The following is a 7,720-nucleotide window of genomic DNA, read 5'->3' as shown; positions in this document are numbered from 1 at the left end:
ACCAAAGGGACTTTTAAACTGCTAGAAGGTAAGATTTGGACTGTTGGTGGCAGATGAGATGATTTTATTCCAGGTTTAAGTGCAGGGTGTAGTTTGTTAATGTAGTGATAGATATGAGAGACAGAGCACACAACACTGACTGACTTCTTTAGGGTGATCTGAGATTTGGTGCAATGCTCTCTGATGCATTAAAGGGGTTAGGAACATCCTTTCCGAGATTATTTATTCATCAGCGTCCCATTCATTGTCTATGTGAAAAGCTGTGCAATGCATTCTGGTAGCGTCGCGGCGAATGTGGAGAGACGGCGCGCGAGTTGGCCGCTCCTCATTTGCCTAAAGTTGAAGTCGAATCTACTTTATGCTAATCAGAGGCGCCGGGCTCGACTCGCCGCCTCGGGAACGCTCGCGAACGCTCGCAAACATTTGTTGTTTAAAGGAGAGCGCCTGTCAATCATCCTCTAGTGGCAGCCCACCAAGCGTGCAATACTGGGAAGCGGCACGCGTTTAAAATCGCCCCTGTGGACACGTACCTTCAGGCGGTGAAATGTTAGCAGCCGATCGAGTTCTGCTGGCTCTGATTGGCTGGCAGGCGCATGATCAGCGCATGGGCCAAAGCCTCCTCGTTACCTATTGGTCCGCCTGAACTTGAATTTTAAAAGAATGTGCGCCTTTCCTTACAGAAAATAACCTACAACATGCATATTAGGCATACAATAAATGACATGAACATTTGTATATGTTTTTTTTATATATATATTTGGTGAGGTACACTCAGGTTAATTTAGATAGTGTATATATGTATATATATATATAGTATGTCCACACTGTATCTATCTGTTATTTGATGTAGGATAATAAAATGCTCATCTCATCATCTCACCCTCAATATGCAGGCCACTGTCAACATGAATTCAGACAAGGATTTTGGCTTTCATAGACCATAAGCCTATAGAGCTCCATGAGGTGGATATGTGATTTGTGAAATTGAGCTGTAGGCCTAGTTAACCCAGATGTTACTTGAATTTGCTTGACTCATTTTGTAATTGTCATAAGTTAGAAATTACGCTTGCGTAGGTATATCAGCTTGCTTGCTATGATTCACGAACCACAAATGGCCTGTTGGCCATAGCTCACAAAACTCAGCTAATTATATCTGAGGTGCACACCAGGTGAGGTTGTTTAATAATGTTTCTGTGAGTTAAGGTTGAGTAGACTGCTGGTTGGTCTCAGGTACATAAGTAGTAACATTGTCTTAGCATGTCCTAGCTTTCATGATCCCCTCCAGCTCGGCATGCTCAGAATATCAAATGAAAGGCATGGACCAGGTGGCATTATTACCAATACCTAAACTTCTGCACCTCACGCTTGTTGTGTAGGCCATGTGGCATATGTGCTTACTTGCAGCCATAGCTGAAGGTTGTTTTAGTTTGTGTAATGTAAGGTGTATGTAGTTGAACCTCTGCCATTCCAGCACATATTGGTGGGCAAGCGCAATCCGCAAGTTCTTTGACACCAACTTGGCTGGCAGCACATACTGCAAAAAATGTTTTTATTGTGCAAAAGTCTAATGATGGTAAGAGGAAATAGAGATAATGCTGACAATAGTTTGCATGGGCTAGCGTAAACATGAACTACTTTTCAACCTTCAGGACAAAGGTGTTTTCCAGTCACGTATGCTAATGTTAGTCAACATGGTAGCCTAATGCATTAGCTAAATTACAACAGATAACTTACCTTGCTTAGCAAAATGGTCTACCTTGTTATAAAATGAAAATAAAGAGTAAAACGAATAGGTCAGAATTAAAAACGTGAGTCATAGCCACATAGCGTCAACTCGGCCTCTTTCAATTGGATTTCTTCCCTCATACATTTCTATTGACATGGTAGTTAACTTAGCTAACTTGATTTTCATTCGTATTGTTCTCAAGTAAAGTATATTTACACTTTTGCACAAATTTACACAATTTAAAGTAGGTTTCCCAGAACCTATATATTTTATATATGTGTGCTAAAGAAATAGTTCTACTCAACCTTTAAATGTAATGTTGCTAAGACAAACTTTTACTACATTTTCTGTAAAAACACAGAAAATTGTGGCAGTTGTATGTTTATATAACAACATATTTTTGTATTAATCATATCTCTGCAACTCTTGTTTTAATTATAGGTTTTTGTTATGTAAAGTGAACACGTTTTTAATTTTAATATTACAAGAAAGTGATGATTTGTCAAATAAACATAAAACAACTGAGTAGATATTTTTTACATCAATTTGTAAGTTAAAATAATTACTAAATGTAAACTTAGTGCGCATGTTGTCCATGTTGTCCATTGAGCATAACAATATATGCTGTTTTAACATTATTGACGTTGTGTTGTTGCAAACAGTATAACAGAAATGTAGGGATTTTTTTCTACTCAAAGATGATAATTTAACCAAACAAAGGAATCTAAATTGTACTCAACCTTTAAATTTAACGTTGCTATGACAAATGTTAACTCAATTATGTGTACTAGAACATAATAACTTCTTAAAGACACATAACATTTAGACAGTTTTATGTTAAGACAGCACAACATTTTTGTGTTTTGTTTCTACTAAAAGATTTTAAGTTAAACAAACAAAGAAATGTAAGTTGTACTCAACTTATACATTTACCGTTGCTTTAACACATCTTTACTAAATTATGTGTACTAGAAAATAATAAGTTTAGAAAAGACACATAAATTTGAAGCAGCTTTATGTTAAGACAGCAAAAAAAAATGTGTTCATCATAACTCTGCAACTCGTGTTGTATTTGTGTGTTTTTGTTATGCCAAGTGAACACAATGTTTATAGCTTTATTGAAAAGTAAATTGACTACATGTTATTTGAACATAAAACTGAGTGTATACTTTTAACACCAATTCATAAGTTAAAAGTGTACAGTTTATATGTTGTCCATTGAGCATAACAATTTATGCCTATTTTTACATTAAATATTTACGTTGTGTTGACATAAACATTATAACACAAATTTAGCTTTTGTTTCTACTCAAATATTTTAAGTTATACAAACAAAGAAATGGAAGTTGGACTAAACCTTTACGTTTAGTGTTGCTTTGAAATACTTTGATTAAATTATGTGTACCACAAAATAATTTGTTGGTGAAGACACAGAAAATTGAGGCAATTTTATTTTAGGACAGCAAAAACAAATTGTGTTCAGGATAACTCTGCAACTCTTGTTGTAATGATAAGTTTTTGTTATTTAAAATGAGCACAACAATTTCAATTGTATTAAACAATCAAGTGACAACCTGTTATTTGAACATAAAAACATTGAGTACACATTTTTACAACCATTTTTTAAGTTTATTCAACTTTTAAAATATACGTTAAGTGAACAATGTATGTGTTGTTAATTGGTCTTGAAAATTAGGCTATATTGAGTTTAAATTTTGAGTAAAATGAACACAAAATTGTTGAACTAACATAAAAAAATTATGTCAACCTTACATGGGATGAATGTTTGTGTCAAGTGAACGTATGTAAGTTTTTATGTCATTTTGACAGTTCTGATCATTTGTGTGGACTTGACATTAACATTTTATGTCAGAAAGCGATTGGGTTTTACAGTGTATTTTAACGGTGGATAAATGACTTATGCCTGACGCAAATCTAGAGGGTTGGTCTTAAGTGGCTTCATTACTAATAGGTGTTTTTTGGGCGTAACACTAAACCAATCAGAGCATCATCTCCCATTCTCTTTAAGAGCAGGAGGAGCTTTTTCCATACATATTTACTGGGAAGACGGCAAGAGCAGTTCACTGCAGAGGGGACTGACATGCTGGTGAGGGCAGTAAGCCTGTTGGCATTATGTGTGTGTGTGTGTGTGTGTGTCATGTAAGACCACGCCTGTGTCCACACATACTTTAGCCACCCCTCAATCCTCTCCTCAGCTGGGAGAATTGCGGTTTCACCTTCCTCCAGACTCCACATTGACCGTAACCAGGGAAACAGCGGCGGACTCCTTCCAATGCGCCGCACCGTAACGGCACATTCCTCCACTTACAGGCCGGTGGAGGGAACGCCGAACGCACACACATTCACGGCTGTCAACAAAACAGCCTCAGTGTGTACGCTGGATATATGCCTATTTGTTCATATCGTCATAGACTCCACAATGATTTCCCCAGTGTTCACATATTTGTTCTTGTAATTATTTAGGGTTTGCATCAATGGGAACTGCAACCCTGTGGATGAGAGAAGCAGGTGCATACGCTCCATAAAATAGCATCTAAATAACACGACACTGACTTCAAACCAGTTTTACCTGGGGCCTGTACTACGAAGCAAGTTCAACATACCCAGGGTATCTTTCAGAGATCCAGCTTAAGTAAACCTAACAAAGGCAATCAGAGATAAGCGTTCACACGAAGCTGGTTATCAACTCGTTAAAGGGATAGTTCAGAATTTTGGACATAAGACCTATTTTCCAAGTGAGCCGGTGTGTTCAAGACGTCTGGAGACGTTTTCAAGAAATTTCATTCAGTTCTTCTAGTTGCCGAGTTTGCTTATGCTATGGCTAGCGCAAGTCAATGGTTCTAGCTAGCATGGCATTAAAAACAGTCTTGCCCACTCCACAGTGCACCCGAGGCAAATCAATTAAAACACTAGACTGTCGATGTACATATCTGTGTTGATAGAATAATATTTGAAACAAAACTAACCTCACATCGCATGAATCATCCATTTTTTGAGGAACGAGTTTCTCAGTAGCAGTGGAATTTTACTTTGCTCCGTCGGACTCAAAACTCTAAGATGCGCCGCCCGAAATACTGCCCGTAAATAGGCAATCGAACCGGGCCAAACTGTCGGCACTTATACCCCCAATGCTGTCTGAAAAGCCCTCGGAGCTCACTCAAACACCGGGCAGCCCACGGCCATGCGAACCCACAATTACGCACTGCGAACCCGGACATTTGCTCCGTTCGTAGACCCGTAAACCCTCGGACGCGTTGCAGGGTTTCCCTCCTGGCACCACCAGTCTCCGTTTGTTCGGTCCCGGTTCTCAGCTCCAGCGGGGGCTATCTCGGTCTCCACAGACGCTCGTTCACGTTCTGCCCTTTGAGCATCCCTCTCGCGCAATTCTTCCTCTGTATATTCAGGCTCGTACAGGTATGGTTGGGTTTGGGTGGAAAAAAACTCCTCATCAGAGTCTTCAAAAGTTTCAGTATATTCTCCAAAAGTGGCCATTTCTGTGAGATTGAAGAAACTAGCACTGCAGGCTACTCTGCATCTGTAGCAATGACAGCAGGTAAACAAACTATTATAGAACCGGTAACTTATAAGTGCTAGGTGATATCACTCCGCCGCTGCCATAGCCTACTAGGAAGTATGACACGCTGCTGCTGCTGCTGAGACATAAATCCTTAAAAATGCAAGGTTGGTTTTATTTCAAACATTCTATCAACACATATGTACATCGATAGTCTGCAGTTACAATGGATTTGCCTCGGGTGCACTGTGGAGTGGGCAAGACTGTTTTTAATGCCATGCTAGCCAGAACCATTGACTTGCGCTAGCCATAGCATAAGCGAACTCGGCAACTAGAAGAACTGAAAGAAATTTCTTGAAAACGTCTCCAGACGTCTCGAAAAGTCAAGCTATGAGCGCGTGCACATGAAAGAGGCGGCGTTTGCAGCATTTGACCAATCACAAACATGGATCAGTCTACGGCAGCGGAGCGGCGTATTTCACGTATGAGGAGCGAACCATAATCTTACAGAAATACGAAGAAGTTAAACATATATTACAGGCAAAAAGCAACAGTTTCATCTGCCAAATGCAGGAAGGACAGCTGGCAAAAGCTTGCCGACTGTGAGAATGCGTAAGTCGTATTAATAGTATTAGTAGTAGTATAATATGACTGCCCCATCATAAGGTCACTACTAGATCTGACTGATTGAATGACAGCAGTAATTTCGCTGATAGCTTAGTGGTAGAGTTACCGCCCCATGTACCGAGGCACCTTGCAGTGGTCCCAGGTTCGAATCCACCCTGTGGCTGTCTTTTAAATCATGTCGTCGCTCTCTCTCGCCCCTATAACTCTTACGATGTCCTTCCGCAATAAAAGGCCAAACATATAACTATAAAATAATGAATGTGTTGCTTGGATGTATTCTTATAACGTGGTTTATGACAATATCAGCCTCATTCTTTCAGCTGCAATCCCAGCGGTGTAAAACAGACTTGGGAACAAATCAAATAAATATAAAAACATGATTCAAAGTGGTAAGTAGGCTGTGCGCTGACAAAGAAAAGTCTTTCCCTCCGATGAGAATCTATATCTCTCATATAAACATCGTCAGGAACAGAAAAAGGGTTTTACCGGTCTCTGTACACTCTATAGTTCTCCTACGAGACCCTCTCACGATCCACAGAGCTTCTTTTTTTTTTCTTTCTTATCCGCGGACCAAGAGAGCTGATTGGTCAGTAGGCGGTGTGTTTCTACACATTGATCTCTTATCAGGAACATAACCTGCTCCAGAGCAGGTTAGCTCCACAGCGTAAGTTACCATGGCGATCTGCCCCGGTAAGAAGTGAACCAGCGTCGTAGGACGGAAAACCCAGAGTTAACGCTTAAGTTACCTCGCTAAGCACAAATCCTGCTTCGTAGTACAGGCCCCTGGTCTGTGGCAGAATTGTTTTCTGAAAAAACAAAATAGTACCATGGAAACTTTGTGCCGGACCACGCCTCATTTTTCAGCTGACACGCCCGGGGGAACGCAAGTTAATTTCCCATCTTATCGACGTGCGTATCTGCCGGAAAATTGTGATACTTGCGTTGGTGTTGAAAGTGTGATCCACTGGTGCAAGAAAGGGACCATTGTCTCTTGAAGAGTATAATTCAACTCATGTTTTTGTTCAATAAGGGGTGCAAGAAATAGTGCAATAATCACTGCTATCGAATCACAGTACTCGTATCGCGATACAAATCAAAACGGCACACAAGTACCATGATAAAATCGAATCAGAAGAAAAGCATATTGTCCCACCCATAATATTTACACATTTGTTGTTAATAATACTGACTATATAATTATAATGGAAATACAATACAGTGTTTCCCCTACAATATTATAGGCATGGCGGTGCACATTTCAGTAGAAGGCCAAGCAAGGCCAAAATAAAATGTTTAAACTGCCCAAAATAACCAAATATTAGGGAAGCACTAATACCAGTATCTGATAGGGCTGGGCGATAACTTCTAATAATAATTCTTATTCTTCTTAATTCTAATTTCTTTCAATAGAAATATACGACACGGTTCAGCCTAAAGGATAGCAAGACTCAACAAATAGGGGAACACAGATACCACATTTTCTTTTCAGACTGAGTAGAAGTACCTAAATGTTAGTACTGATATGAATACTTAATAATACCATTAGCCTAAAGTTCTAACAATAACTTTGAAAAACATTAAACTTTGTGTTTTCCTGATACAAAGTGAGCAGAATTTGCAGTAGGGATATAAACTGTTGAACTATGCTGTCGGTTACACAGTTAAAATTAATATTAAAGATAAAAAGCTAAGAGACTCAGGAGCAGCTTGTCACTAAAAGGAGACTAGTGTTGGTCCACCTTACAGGTCAGTCCACCTTAAGTGTTCCTGAGCCAGTTTTGTTTTTGTTTTACTTTATTCCTGAGCCAGAGTGGTTCCTAATGTCGGGGCTA

The sequence above is a fragment of the Eutrigla gurnardus genome (genome assembly GCF_963514095.1).
Source record: "Eutrigla gurnardus genome assembly, chromosome: 5".
NCBI lineage: Eukaryota > Metazoa > Chordata > Actinopteri > Perciformes > Triglidae > Eutrigla > Eutrigla gurnardus.
The sequence above is the reverse complement of the archived record's forward strand: the minus strand, read 5'-3'. Positions refer to the sequence as shown.